The 16596-nt window shown below is 36.2% G+C and overlaps 1 protein-coding gene across 1 annotated transcript in view; it reads left to right on the forward strand.

Moving 5' to 3' along the window:
* The first annotated feature begins 916 nt into the window (after nt 1-916).
* The window catches only part of Il1rapl1 (interleukin 1 receptor accessory protein like 1), a 1275516-nt gene continuing 1259836 nt past the window's right edge, over nt 917-16596 (forward strand). Inside the window, exon 1 of the mRNA XM_048449782.3 lies at nt 917-1830. The gene's annotated coding sequence lies outside the window, so the exon portion shown is untranslated. The remainder of the gene's footprint in view (nt 1831-16596) is intronic.

The following is a 16596-nucleotide window of genomic DNA, read 5'->3' on the forward strand; positions in this document are numbered from 1 at the left end:
AAAGTAACTCCCTTATTTATCTACAAGTACCTGCTTTTGTACCTCGTTCCTCAACACAAATCCGTTTCAGGAAAATGAAGCAAACTCTAATGAAGTAAGGAAATCTTGACTGCTTGAGAAGAGGATCCTCTTCGATCCCGCCCAGACAGTTTCTCTTTCCACTCCCCAACCTCCTTCCCCACCCCCTCTGCTCAAGGGGTGCCCATCACAAGCATTCTTTTCCCAAACCCCTTTCTCTATGGGAAGATTTAGCTTCTCCACAAACCGAGGGGGCACCTGCTGAGAGAGTAACTGCCTGAAGGACTTACCGTTTACATACCAATACACACACACACACACACACACACACACACACACACACACAGGAGCACTTTGCAAAACTGCCTTTACGACCGATTATCACCTCGCCACCTGAGACACTGAGCTGTGTTTTCATGTCACTACCACCCACTTTTTTTATTGGAGAGAGAGAGAGAGAGAGAGAGAGAGAGAGAGAGAGAGAGAGAGATCGCGTGCTATAATAAATCTTCAAAGAGAAAAGACGAAAGGAGGATTTTATGAGTGTGTCAGACCAGGCATCGCTCTCTGTACCTTTCAGCTGCCTATAAAATTGTAACCACAATTCTAAGGTGGCTAAGGCAAGCCTGGGTAAACATCCAATTGGCTGGGACACTTTTGCCTGTTAGGACGGATTCCCATTATTCCTTCCAGGGTCCTTTCCGAAAGATTCCCAGGCTACGGTCCTTCCTCTTCGGGTCTTCTGCAAACTAAAACTCGCAAAGCGGTGGCTGTCTGTGGATTGGCTAGTACTAAAATATCCATTGGGTGGCAGTAATACTATCCTCTTTATGACTTGCAGCAAACCAGAGAATGCATTCAATCAAATGAACCGATCTTGTAGAAACACTGGAATCATTTATGCATTGCAGTTTCTCTTTCTTGTTTTCGCTCCTTCTTCCTTGGGATATTTTAAGTGGATTCTGGCTATTAATCAAGATCTCGTGCTGTTCGCGGTTTGCTTGTCGTTTTCGCTCAGGATTAGCATCATTCAAGATAAACGCAAAGCTGCTTCCCCCCACCCACTCTCTTTTGAAAAATCATTTTTGGGGTCTGCTGAAGAGAGCTAGGACCCAGGAGACACCTTCCCAAACAGCAGGGGTTGTGTGCTTTCACATAGCAGTACTGTACAAGGAAAACCCCGTCGGATCTGTTATTGCGGGATACTTGTGAAATACACATAGGATTCTTTCTTATGGCTGCATCCCGGATCTGGAAATTTTACTTGGGGACCAGGAAGATTTGAAAGGCTACATGTATTCAGAAGATTTGCAAGCAAGACTCCGATTCTTGTCATAGAGCTCACAGACTTCTTCACTTATCGTCCGTTTTCCTTCCTTCTTAAAAAAAATACCAAAAAACAAAAACAAAAAACAAAAGAACAAAAAACCACACATTTAAATTTTTTTCCTCTTTTTCTGATCTCTCCTCCTTCAGTCTCTCCTTTTTTATTCTGCCTTTTCTTTTTTTCTCCTAGTATTTTTTTTTCCCTTCCCTGCTCTGCACCTGGATTGTATCGTCACTAAACAATCGGGCACTTTGAGAACTAACTGGACACACAGTCTTGTAGGGAAGATCTGTATGGAATTATCTGCTTTTATGGTGAACTTGGCATTTGTGAATGGGTATCTTGTTCACAATATTAATTGCTAGCCAAAACAAGAAAAAGAACACAGGAGTAAAACGTGGATTTTTCTGAATACGCATTGTGATGACCAGCAATTACCTTACCGACTGATATCCAGAGGAGAATAATTCGGAAGACTGTTGTGGGTAAGGTCATTTTTATATGTAGACCCATCAGTGGCGTGAGCAAACTTGGGCGTCTGTAATGGGAATGGGTGACTTGGGTGATTGCTGCATCGCATTGATGGCTGTGATGTGGCCGTTATTGGCACTGAATGGAATAACTGCAGTTGTGTGTGTGTGTGTGTGTGTGTGTGTGTGTGTGTGTGTATTCTAAGTATAACTGGAAATAAATCAAAGAATCACTCCCCAATTATTTCAGTGTGGAAGAGAGTCTTGGATTAATTCTGGATAGACACTCTTTGTTTGGAGGCAATATTTGTGGTTCATGCATTCTGGACGAATAGCATCGGTAAAAGGAGCACTTACTGAAGAGCCCATTTCAAATGAAATAAGCGACTCTTTATTCTTTAAAAGAAATATGTTTTCAACTCAGTGCAGCATTCTGCTGCATTTCCCAGCCGCAATGGGACCAGGGATATCCCACTTGTCAAGTTCCTAAACTTTAAGGTGATAATCATTGTTAATTGTTCTCCAGGTTGTGGTTATTGGTGATAATTAAGTGCTGTGGACTACTTTTCTGTCTATTTTAGTGCATTATCACTCAGAGTGAAAAGAGAAAAGATTGAAATAATCAGTAAAATAGAGAATAATATAGTAATATTATCTTAAATATCACCATTGTACATTCTTTTCTAAGTTTGCTTACCCAATAATAGAATTATTTAACCAATACCCTAAATAGCTGAAGCTACGACCCACGTGCTGGGGAGTCAAAGGTCTGGAAGTGGAGATGATCCTTTTATTGCAATGCAGCTAGCTTGGGAAACGCAGTCAATTGCACTCCTCTCTTAACCTTAAGTTGAAGATGTGTTCTATCTGTTATTTTAGCCTTTTGCTAAAAAGTTAGAGACTACAGCACTCAGGATTCTTAAGCATATTCTGCCTGGGAAATGGAATAAAAAAATCGATATTGATGACGTGGTTCAGTGCACTGTACTGCAATGCTAAAGTCCCATATTCAGTACCTATGATGAGAGAATGAAGCATTTGCATGTGTTATAAATCTCACCTGGTAGATTGATCTGAAGGGGAGGGGAGACAAGATGTGGATATGTAGGAAGATGGATGGAAGTCGTGCATAATCGGTGATTATGTAACTTCATTACATCAGTGAGCTTCAGTCAACGATAGTGAGATGGAATGATTGTATAGAGCGAGCCTCCATCACCCTCTTAACTTTTGAAGGCTTGTAACTGCTAACAGAGGAGGAGGGCAGACAGAGATTAGCTGCAAGGGTCCTGTAAACCTTGATCTCTGCGGCGAATTTAACATGAGTTTTCTCACATTGAGTTTCTGAGGGCTAGCAGATCATATAAGCTTTAGGGCTGGATGGGAGCAATTTTAGCCACACCCGTGGAGAGTCAAAATGTGTCTGCAATGTTTCACAAGTGCCCCATTGAGTCTCTGGAGCTGATGATGCCAGCCAAGGTCATAGTTCTCTTCCCTATGGTTGAAATATGTGACCTCAACTGAGTGGAAAGTTAAATCCACTGAAATGACTGAGAGAGACTGAAGGGAAGGACCATTTAGTGTCCCCTCTTGCATTTTTCCTGGTAGAGCTTGATGCAGATTTCAGTCTGGTGGTTCCCTCATAAAAAAAAAAAAAAGATGATTGCTTCCATGGTGTGCCAGAAATGAGTGCTTCTTACCTTTATCTTTGCCATGACAACCTTGTTCTGGGCCATTTTAACCCTCAGGGGAAAAAGAGAAGTAAAAATCTTTAAAGGTAGCAGCATCATGTTAAATTAAAAAGGAAAAAAACAAACAAACGGAAAACCACAACCCACAATGGTTTCGAACTCATTGTTAACATAAATCCTAGATATCAAGAGCAATCTATTTTCAAGTTTTACTTAATGAATGCCTTAAAAGACATGTTGCAGGCATTGGAGACTTTCACCGTGAGATGAGATGAATCCACTGTGCTCACTATACAGAGGAGGGAACACTGCAGAATAAAATGTCATGTTCCTTCATGTTTTATTTGAAGCTGTGCTTTTTTCTTTCCCTTTTTCTTTTCTTTCTTTCTTTTCTTCTTTCTTTGTTTCTTTTCTTTTCTCCTTTTTTGAAGCAGATGCACATCAGCTACTTAGGCCTTCCACTGTTTCAGGATTTGTTCCCCATAAGTAGATCATATATTCACACACACACACACACACACACACACACACACACACACACACACACACACCACAAACATGAAAGCTGTTAATATTCTAACCCTGATTATCTGAGTCTCGTGTAGTAGTCCTAGTTCTAATTTTCCTTTGCATTTATTTTGAGAAGATGGCTAAAAGACTTTCTTTCTGAATGCTGAGATGATTCTTTCTGTTTTTGTTTGATTTCTTGCATTTAATTTTTGTGAAGTCAGGGGTAGGAAGGATGTAGAGACTCCCTAAGTAACTTTGAAAAGATTTTTCTCACCTCAAATCAGATGGTGGGATTGTGGAATGAAATTTTGAGGTCTGATATTTGAGGTGACTTTCTTATTTCTGCAGGACATGCCCAAACATTGATATATTGTGCCAGTGAATTTGGAGGTTTGGTGTTCATATTGTGTAGGAAATTGAATGTGAAGTTAACTCCTGATTCCTTCCTTCAGGGGTCAGGGTAACACTACGGCTGCTCCCAGGCTGTTAGTCTCTATCTACGTGCAGAAATACAGCCTGCAATGATTTTTCCCCTATATCCTCAATTTTCACATTTTATAAATGACTTCCTTAGTTGTTTTCTGGCTCACAGCATACATATGTTGCCCAATAGGGCAACTTATTGAGGTTTTCTAATCCTAATAAAGAATAGAAATAAATATAGATGGGAAAGAAGTCTATTTCAAAAAGACACTGAGTGTGAAACCAGTACATACATGTAATTGCTATCTATTTCCTTAAAGAACAAATATACTCACATCAGGACAGATAGTTTCAGACATTTTAATAGCTACTTGTAACCTGTTACTTTCTTTAGGAAGATTATGTAATAAAGACACTTCATAGCATTGCTATTAAGTGTCCTACAAATCAATAATAAATAGTTTTGCTTAATAAGAAAGCATTTAAACATGCAATCAGTGAGTGGTGTAAAATATAATATGCATTTTTCTATTTCATTGCTTTTTTTAAAGCTAAAGTAATGTGTTTTATTGCTTTTTTAAAAGCTAGCATCATGTATTTATATTAGAAAATTTTAGGGAGAACAACTACCATTTATGATATGAATATGTAAGATACTGATTTCTTTCTTGATAAATTACTTCAGTAAAATTGGGCGATTTGGAAAACAGGTAATCATAATAGTCCCATAAGTAGGGAAAATTTAAATGACATTTTTTTTGTTGCAGTGTATGTGAACAAATCAACGTTATTTTAAAGAGAATCATACGTAAAGCATTTTCTGGAATTGAACTTGGAAAAAGACTATTTTTATTTTGAAATCTTTTAGACTCTTGTATATTTATTGAAATATTTTTATATAGTTAGTATTAAAATGGACATGATTTTGACAGTTGAGAAATCTCATTTTTTCGTAAGGAGGGCTACTTTAGAATTTGTGGCAACTAAAAACGTAAGATTTAAAAGTAGCAAGCTTTCTGGTAATACTGAGGTTATGGAGCATAATTATAATTTCACTATTTGAGCAGATATAGATAAGGTCATGTCAGCATTTTTTCTTATTAAATTCCAGTTCAATTTTTCATTAGTCAAATCAAGAATCTCAAAGAGAAAGGAATTCAGCTGTAGAATACTGAATTGACTAAGGTTTCCTGACTTGTATTTCAGGCTCTGTTACTTAGGACACTTGTACCCTCTGACATTACATTTGACCTGCGAGAGTTCCATAGATCCATAAAAAAAATAGAATAGTTACTTGTTGCACTGAACAAAAGGTAACAGTGTGTCTAAATGCTTATCAATATACTTTGCCTTAGAAACATATGCAAAATAGAATTCCCCTATCATGAATTTTTCAGAATATTGTTTTCGTGTCCTAATTTTAAACTTTATAAACATTTCCTTGTATCTATTACAATTAGCTTGTAGGTAATATCATTTGGTGATTAAACAACATAGACAAATGAAAAGCTTTTCATACGAAATTTCACTCACCACTCAGTTTTGTTTTTCAGGAGTGCCCATAAGGGAATATAGTTGTTTTAAGTAATTCAAAAGAGTTGCATTTGAATCATATTCAAAAAATTTGTGTGGCTACTTTAAGGAGATAATTTTCTCCCCCTTAATGCCCCTGAGGACACAGGATCTGTTTTTGGCAGGAGGACTACAAAAACAAATGCTTACAAACAAACTTGATGCTAGCACTTGAATTAGGTCAACTAACCACAAAGCCACTCTCAAGGATCATTTTATTTACCAAAGTATATGGGCTTGAGTACCCAGAGTAATAGAGGAAATGAGAATGTAAAGGCTCCGATGCTGTTTGTAATTTTCTAGTTGCAATAATTACTAACGTTCTTTAGGGGGAGGCAATCCCCCATGTGTGTCACTGCTAAAGCTGCATTGCTTTAATGCTTGCATTTTTACCACAAACGTATTCACATAAATGAGGACATAGTTCATTATCTGAGTTTCTGTATATGCTTTATGTGGATGACTAAAGAGGCTAAGAGGTAACGTTTTATGTTTTGGTTAAGATAGAATTAGAAACTGTAAAAATCTTGTAAAAATAAATTAATGTTCATAAACTTAAATAGCTCTTGTTTTAAAATATAACCTCCTCTTAATTCCAAGTCTCTTGATTTTTATATTAAAGATACTCAAAATTTCTTTATTTTGGATGAATCTTGTCACGTATATTTATCTTACTTTGTTGATGCCTATAAATAGCAAGTATTTCTTTGCTATCCTGTGTTTAGAATACATGTCTGTGTCATGACAATACTTCAGCTATGATCTATTAGGTTTGCAAAGGAATACCACAGAAATGTAAATAGGTTTGTTTATTTGACAAATTCAGTTAATCACCTTACAAATATGCTTTTAATTTTCACCCAGAGAATGCCACCCTGGAGAGTCTTACAATGTGTATAGCATACCATTACAGTCCAACCACATGGCTCAATGGACATACCCCTTGCTGCTTACCCTGGCCATTGGCTCACAATGACAAATCCTCAGTTGGCATGCTTTTTTGGTTCTGCTGTGCAGATACACTATTTAAGTGTCAGAAGCCTAAGATTCCTAAGGCTTATAGCTACAGAAAAGGGATGACTGAGTGGCTTAGTACTGCCTTCCAATCATATAATCTGAAATTGCCAAGCAGTGAGCTGTGGATGAAGCAAAGGGAGAAAGCAAAGCTCTTTAGTATTTTATTTCTTTTTTTCATATTATAACATTAAAAGCATCATTTTTCATGATAAGGTATTCAAAAGGTTTGTTATAGTTACCTGCATGTACACACACATGCACACACATTACAATAAATAGAATTAAATTAACAATGTTGTTTCTATCTAAATTTGAGAGTAAAATTAGACAGTATTTAATAACACTAAGTCAGGATATAGTATATGGTGTGTAAATTCACTGAAAAACTGAAAATCTTTTCCTGACCTTGTTAAGGTTAATTAATTGATACATTCTTATTGTACCAATATCCGTTTTGTTAGTATAATGGTAATCATGGACTTATTTATTAATTTAAATGAAATTAAGTATTAATTGAGCTGGAGAGGTGATTCAGCCTTTAAGAGCACTGGCTGCTCTTCTGAGAACCTGGGATTGGTTCCCAGTACCCGCATAGTGGTACACATCGTTAACTCCAGTTCCAAGTGATCTGATGATTTCTAAAGGCACCATGAAGGCACATGGTGCACAGACATGCATGTTCACCAAAGATCCAGAGACATAAAAGAAGATGAAATAAAAATTACTTTAAAAATCTTGGAAAGCCATTTAATCAGCTTTACTTTCAGTATCACTTGATAAAGAAAATGTATAATAACAAAAATATTTAAATGTATTAGGGCGTGTACAACTGAGTGAATAAATGTCTTCAGAATGCATTGTTCATCTGTGTACAAAGTTTAGTGAAGAATAAAAGTTCTAGGCTGAATTAAATAAAATGATCACGTACTCATAGTCAAAATACTTAACATTGCATCTACACATGAGCCATGTTTATCAAATGTTGAAAAAGAAAAGTAAGCTTTTACTGTGGATATTGAATCCACAGAATTAAGTTAGTGGGTTTGTGGGTTTTAGGGTGTATAGCTTCCTGGAGTTTCACCATTTTCAAACCGATTTTCAAATTTATAATTTAAAGGTTATCATAAGACCATTATGTATGCATCACAAAATAATAACTTTTAAAAAAGATTATATTGCTGCCACAATAAAATTCATTTTAAGAGATCTAACCAGAGGTACCAAGGGTAGTGTCATAAGAATCTAATGGAAGTGTTCAAAGTTGATGAGTAAAAGATGTTCTATTATGTCATTTTACAGAAGGAAATTGTGAGCCAGTGAAACGAAATTGATTATCTGAGATCTGATAGTTTGTTGACCCGCTCATTGTTTATGACTCTGATTTCTTGATAAAGTTTTAGCCCACAGTTGAGTATTGTATTTACATCGCAATATACCCTGACATACCATATTGTCTTCTTAATAGACAGTAAGGAAACAAATTTTCTTTGTTGGAGTTAATGTTCCTAAATGTAATACTTTGAACTCTAACTCGCTTTTGTGACTTAGGATAACTCTCTTCCTGCCCCACTTGTACTATATGGGCTGAAGTCTTATCTTTATGCTTGCTGTGCTACTCTTGACTTTATTTGATGTCTGTAGACCTCATACAAGGGAAGAGTTGGGAAAAATAGGTCACTGGTGAGTCTCCTTGCTTTTTCTGAACAGTTCTTTCCCCAGTTGTTGTATATATCCTCTCATGCAGAGAATTGCTCTTGTATAGAATTCTTCCCTTTTTTGTCAAAAAAGTGACCCAGAAATGACGTCTGTAAACATTTCACTCTCTGGCCTTTAGGACAATCTGCATTGTCTCTATATTGCGTGCTGCCTGTTTGCTTCCAAGGGATTCCATGGAGGACCCTTTTCTAAATATGTTTTAGTCACTCACTCCACCTTAAAGACAGAACCTCTTTTTAAATGTCTCCAATAATAGGATCACTCTCTTATACAGGCAACTATGAAGTAATTTTCGAAAATAAAGAGCAATATTTATGGAACTTGATAGCCTACGATAACATAGCTATAACCAAAAACTAGCAGTTCATAGATCTATTTATCTAGTATCCTTGAATTATCTCTCTGTATTATGTCTACTTGCAAATTCTAGTGTCTACACAGAGGCCTCTGTATACATAAACACCATTAAACGTGTTAATTTTTAAATTGTAGTTAAACTACAATACAAAATTTACTCCCCCTTTCTTCCTTCCCTCTAGCACCCCCTGTTTCCTCTCTCCCACCAGCACACCCTGTTTCCGCTCCCTCCAGTTCTTTCTTTGTCCTACCCATTTCTCCTTCTCAAAGTAATGGCTTCTTTTTCTTTGATTATTTTCATCGTATCCATGCATAAATAAGTATAACCTCCTGAATGCATTTAGTGTTTATATGTACATGATCTCAAGATTGACCACTTAGTATTTTGTATCTTATTAAGGCTTCTTTAGTTTTTGTTACAATATTTGGCATATGAATCCCTGTTAATATGCTAAATGGAAAGATTATAATGGCAAGCATCACTCCATTGGACTGCCATAGTAACACTTACAGAAAAGATATTAGCTTTGCTTTTTCCTCACTCAAAGCTGCCTTCAGAGGGGTGTATTTTAGATGATAAGGTGAGAGAAGATTGTGAAGGGCATATTTTCATTCAGGATAGATGTTGCAGTGTACTCCAGACATACTAGGTAGGCAGCTGTTAACATTTTCCTGTATGGAGAAATGACACTGACTAGGAACACTCTGATGTTTACAGCGTCATGGCGAACTTTATTTCCAGAGAGACATAGCCAGGGGTGATAAACACAACAGTAAAGAATGGGAAAGACGAAGATTTAGAATATTTTGTGTAAACAAAGCTTCATATAGCCAAGGGAGAAAATTTGAATATAAAAAATGAATCTGGTGACTCTCAGTGTTTAGTTTTTGAATATCCCTGTTAAAGCTCCTAATTGTTCTCACCATGACAAAACTCCTGAATAGTACTCAAGAGGAACACAGCTCCACAGTGTGCAAAATAAATTCATTCAGGGAATCTCTGGGGAGTTTGGACTGCTGTTCTTCCTCCTTGGGATTTTCCTACAGGCCCTTAATAACAATCTACGAGTAAGTCGCTCTTGTCAGTGGGTGTGCTCTTCTCAATGACTGAATGGTTTAGTTTAGCTCCAGGAAGCAAATGCCTGTCAGTCTCATACTTCTAGAGACTACAAGAATCATGCAAGACAGTAGTAGTATGTCAGTAAACAATTGCACTATAATGTTTAAATACTTGCTAATTACAAATAGTTTTAGATTTATGTTCACCAAAGCATGTGCTGCATTGTAAGTTGAGAATAAAGCCTCTAATGAAGGAAAGTAATAAAAGGATCTTGTACAATAAAGGAGAGAGGATGAATAGTAGTTTATATTTTACAAGTGGCAGAAGAAGATGAAATTACTGGCCTACACTGGTCCCCTCCTTTCATCCTTTCCTTTCCTTTCACCCTAACTATAGCTTTTTAAATTATTATTATTCTGAGATAGAGTGTTACTATGTAGCTCATGCTGAATTTGAACAGGGGGGCCTCCTGCCTCACTTTTCTGAGTGCTGCAATTCCAGGTGTGTGCCACCCCAGTCAGCTACCAACATAGTCATTTAAGCTAATTCACTGTGCAGAAGCAAGAAACAAAAAAGTGAGTGATATTAGATAGCTGAATAGAAAGACAGATTATTTAGAGGAAGGTGTGACTAAGAAGCAGAACCATGTGGAACTGGAATTCGAGGCAGTTTTTCATTCAGACTTCTAAGAGCGGGATGAAGTGCAATGAAAATTTAGAAAAAGGTGAGAACTCATGAATAGAGAGCAATCAGGGGGGACTTACTAAAGAAGACACACTTCATGTTAGACTTTGAATAAACTAATTTTGGTATATATGCGTGTAACATTCCAAGTATGGGAGATGTTTAAAACACACACACACACACACACACACACACACACACACACACACACACACACACACACACTGTAAGCAGGACCGAATGGAGCATGATTAGGCAAAAGGAAATACCCTAGCTTCCCTAAAGAATCAGATTTATGATGTGAAATGTATGAATATAAGGCTAGAGTCCCAGAGCTCCAGTTCTGGTTGTGAGGAGCTAGTAAAATAAGGTTGTGTAAACATAAGAAGAAAGAGCATGTAACAACCTACTCACATTCAGGCTTTGGAAAAACAGGAAGAAGATGAGAACCTTATCTCCCAAGTACCTTTCATTTTCCATTTTGTTAAGTTCCAAACAGCTCCTTAGTATTATCTTCACTGCAATTGTATTACATCGAACACTAAAGCTCCAGTTGCCATCATTGTTTGTCTTCATATCCTTTTTGTCTTCCTCCGTCCTGAGACATATGCTATAGATAAAAATAATACAAATATATTACACTATATATAAAACTATACATAAAACTATATAAATAACTATATATATATGTAGTTTTACAAAATGTAGATGACATCTTACGTAACGAAACTGTATTTAAATTATATTTTTATAATGGGGTTAGATATTTGTCATGCACACTAGCAAAACTTTGCAGTTCAAATATAATTATTCAATGAATAAATGGTAATATTAAAACTATATTACTTTACAATAATGGTAAGAGTTAAGTAACCCTAAAGTGTCAATTTGATTAGGAGGAATGGGGAAATTGAAGAAAACAAGGGAAGAAAAAAGAAACAGGAAACATTTTATATAATATAGAAATATACTTTGCAAAATGGTTTCATTCTAAACCATGTGGGAAAGAATATTGTTTTAGAGTCAGATGTGCATTCAATTTCACTAAGATATAAGGTTTTACTATTAGCCAGTGTGAACCTTTTACTAACTGGCAATAATTATAATAATTGGAATAGTAGATGTTAAAGAGAGTAAGCCTCTTACTAAGAAAAATAATCTCATGCAAGCTTAATTTAAAGTATTTTCTTGATTAGATACTTTGCCCCTACTTCCAATAAGTAGAAAAAAAGACTCACACTGAGTCCACCTCAAACACTTGGCCTCTTTCTTTATGTGGACTGGAGATTCAGCCTTCTCTTTTCTCAGTAAGATGCCTCTGAACCAGTAGCTCTTCTATGTGATTCTTGGCTTTGCTCTCTCAGAGGACATGGTGCTCTTTTGCCTAATAATGGCCTTTTGGAAATTCATGTTCATGTGCAGCAGCTTTCTCCACTTCTGTGTCCCATAGTTCTTTCTTTGGTGTCTCATTTGCCCTGCACGCTCCTTTTTTAAGTACCTTCCATATTTGTAGAAACCAGAATCATGCAGGATATGTAGTAGCATGTCAGTAAATAGTTGCATGTTTAAATATTTGCTGATGAAAACATGAAGAAGAGGGGGCTTTATTTAGGCACAAACTACATGTAATATGCATCATCAAAATTTACATAAAGAACAAGTATCATAGTTCACTGTGATACAAAGAAGGAAGTCCTTTCTGTTCTGAAATTCTACTACAACTTTGGTAATCAATCTGAGTGTAGGCTTGTGGAGGTCACACGACAACTCGCAGTAGTCAACGCTTTCTTCCCACCATGTAGGTTCCCCAGATGAACTTAGATCTTTGCCTTGGTGGTAAGCACCTCTACATACTGAGCCATTTTGCCAGCCGCAGTGATCACTATCCTTTACTCCTTCATTCATATTCATCATAACTGTTTTACTCCTTCCAGAAAAATGAGACATACTGTTTTAGGGCCTTCTCTTTTATATGGATGGTGCCTATCATAAGCTAAAGATGTCCAAAGCAGTTACCATTATTGAAAGATAATAGGCTAATAGAAGGGTGTGGTGTTACCTGCTTGCAATTCTAGCATTTATGAGGCAGAGGACAGGGATTATGAATTAAAGGACACTCTGGCCCATATAGTGATATCCTGTCTTAGAGGGGAAAAAAATGAGCTCATAGACTAATGAGGAGGGACAGATGTCTTCAAATTCCTTCCCTGTAAGCATAATTTGAAATTCAGAATTGCACCTAGGAGTTTCCGTTGCTTTTAAGGCAGAGGAAGAAACTGACTGGCATGTGGTTGCAAATGAGCCCTAAGCAGTTTCTTTAGGAAGTTCTCAACTCTTGATGGTCCTTAAATTTGTTTGCAAAACAGTCAAGGGGCTGGAATTTGTAATCCCATACCCAACAGTTTCTATATAGAGCGTAGACACTGTCTTGCACAGTGAGGTTCTCAGTTGCCAGATATGCATATAGACCAGGGAGAGAGAAGTGGTTGGTCTTTGGAAGCTCAAACAAGCTTGTAGTATTTTCTTAGTTCTGGACATACATTTCACCAATACAGCAGGAACCTAATGGTGTATAACGAAAAGCGTAAGGAATTATTGTATACAGCTTTGTTTCAGAGGATTTTTCTGAGGAATAGAGTGAAATCATAATTAGTCATGCTATGCATGTCCAGGTCACAAGTGCATAAGAACACCTCATATGTACCTCAAACTTCCATGCACAGTGAGAATGTCTACTGAGTTAATATGAAACATTTTTTTTTTCTTCAGAAGTTCAGTTTGATTTTAAAGGTTAGGACAAGGCCATGGAGTAAAGTGGGCCAAGTTTTCTGGATTGCAAGGATAGTATGATGGTTCTTTAATTTGGAAGGGATAATGAAAGTCCATAGAAGGCACAAAGACTTGAACTGAGTGGCAATGAATGTAGATTTACTGGCTAGTTAGGAGCAAAAAAAGCTGTGTTTCAGTAATATTTGCTCAGCAGACATATTTAGTAGGTAGGTGAGGAAGGGACTAAATATGAATTGATGAATTTAAAATCATAAAGATAAGTTATTCCTTAGTTCAAATTTTATTATGATTTTCATATAATATTATTTATTTTATATTAGGCAGAAATATTAATTTCATTATTGAGTGTGAAAGAACTGCTATTACTTTAGTTTTAAAATACTTTCTTCAACTCCAGTGAGGTGATAGGAACACATTTTTCTTACTGTGAAGATTTCAATCAGGTTGAATATACTGATACCAATTTTCCCAGTAATTTTTTAAAAAGTTGTTGCTTTTTGAATAACCATTCATTAAATCATAGAGAATTTGAATAGAAATGAACTCAGTGTACACTCTTGAAGACCAAAACAAATTATCCATGACCTAATGTTCATTTTAATAAACAATTCCTTTGACTACTTTGCTTCTCAAGCTATCTGACATCTGACTAGATGGCTAACCCATTTCAGTTCAAGAAAAATTCCCAGATTTTGTATCTACTTACTGTGTGTTTAGTAACAAGAACAAAACTAGAAATAGCAATTTGCTTACTGATGATTGACAAAGTGCACTGTTAAGCATTTTTAAACACTTGTTTTCTAAAATAAATTAAGTCCTTTCTATCACCCCCAGATTAAATAATTTGATCCTTCTCTAATCTTGGATTGTCACTGGAATTAAAAATATAGTTGGTGGTGTTTTCAAAAGATCAAATATCCAATGTAGATAGTACTTCTTTTTTCTATTGCAATAATGAATGTATGTTTTATTTTTAATATAAATTGTAATGGTTAGGAAAGAGACCCCAACACCTTTATGTTTTCTGTATGTTTGATTAAATATAATGTTGGGGGTCCAGGATTAGAATTATTCTATTTTTACTGATTGCATTATGCTGTTTGTGCACAACATTCATTTCTTTTTGTTTTCACAAATTTGAGAGAGACAATTTTGTGCTAGCACACAGTGTTGCATCCATTATAGTAGGTAAGTTATGTTATTTTAAGTTTCTTACTCAAAAGAGTTATGTAGGTGGTATGAGAAATGAGTGACGGCTACTGGAACAGGCTATATGCATCAGAAGTTATTTAAACCTCATTTATACTTGGAAGTAAAAGGGAGAATTGTTATTTCCTGTTTCTAAAGTTACAATTGTCTTTAATTTATAAAGATTATAGTAATTAAAATGTGGCCTTTTCTGTGAGCATATTCCTTGTAATATCAATTTCCAAGAATCAAAATTCAAATACTAGTAGGTTTAGTCACCCTTTATTGATTTTTGGAATTTCTGCTTGCCCAGTCTCACTAGATGTGATGTTATTACTAACGATAATTTCCAAAGAATAAAAGTACATATAATAAAGCCTCACCATAGTCTGGGTTTGGCAAACTGAAAGATATTGAGAAAATTTAAATTGTTTAACTTCACTGAATAATTTCTGAAGTCACAGGTGCTTACTATGCCTAGGTATCACAATCAAATGTTCAACACTTCAAAAAGGAAGGAATCACACCACCCAAAGTGTATATCTTTTCACATTTTTACATTGTATAAGAATTTAAGTGGAAATTATTTTATACTTAAGGATAGTCTCTGAAATGACTTGTGTGAAAAACTATCCTATCTACTCTTATGCTGAGAGTACTATAGTGTGGGATAAGATAGGGCAATAAAAAAGTACTAATTTCAATGCCAATAGTATCATCATCACTATCAGCACAATTATTTTTGTCATCATTATACAAGCACTGATATTAATTCAGCAGCTAGTACCTAACCAAAATGAACAGAACAGATAAGGACAGTGGATCCAAATTTAATGAGATTCAAGGTTTCCATGCCCCTTGAAAGTAATGCCAATTATAGGAGGGAGTCTCTACCCATGACAGATTTCTGCCTTCGGTCTCTGTTAATCTAACAGCTAATATAAATAGCTTTGATGTCTGAATGTTTAAAAGTTCCTTGCCCCAAAGAACATTGTCAAAGAACATTGTGAGCTCCCAATTCACTAGTAGCTATGTGCTTTTCTTATTAAATCTGCTATTTTAAATGTATTTCTTTTAAAAAGAAATCTTCATGTTTTATACTTGTTTATTTATTCTCTGTGTGTGTTAGAATACACATCCACGTTCCACAACATGTGAAGGTCAGAGGAAAACTTGCTGTAGTCACTTTTCTCCTTCCATCATATAGTTTCTAATAGTCAAACTTGGATCCAGAGAATTGGCAGCAAGCAACCTTACACACTGAGCCATCTCAGAAACCCTTAATGTGATTGTTGTTTCCCTGTAGCTTTGGAACCTGTCCTGGAGCTAGCTCTTATCGATCAGGCTGGCCTCAAACTCACAGAAATCTGCCTGTCTCTGCCCCCCAAGTGCTGGGATTAAATGCATGTGCCACTTCTGCAGGGCTAATGTGATTCTTTATGTCTATCCCAACTTGAATGTAAGGATGAAAGGATATCCCTAATCAATTTGATTTAGAATATGGCTCTGTTGACTCAGAGAGTCCTGGTTAACAGTACAGCTTAGTGGAAGGAGAGGAGTTATGTATGGAGAAATCACTCTCTGTGTCTTCTTTTCAGTAATATAATAAGAGAAGAGGAAGTGTGATTAAAACACATACCATCTTGGTCCTTATATGGCATTAACATTTTACAGATTTAATCCATGATACAGTTTACTGTTTTCATTCAAGGGGCTGAGTGAAGGCCCCACACAGGCTCTGAACTACTAGGTCATTTGATAAAACAGCTTGCA

This window comes from Myodes glareolus, chromosome X (genome assembly GCF_982192425.1).
Source record: "Myodes glareolus chromosome X, mMyoGla1.1, whole genome shotgun sequence".
NCBI lineage: Eukaryota > Metazoa > Chordata > Mammalia > Rodentia > Cricetidae > Myodes > Myodes glareolus.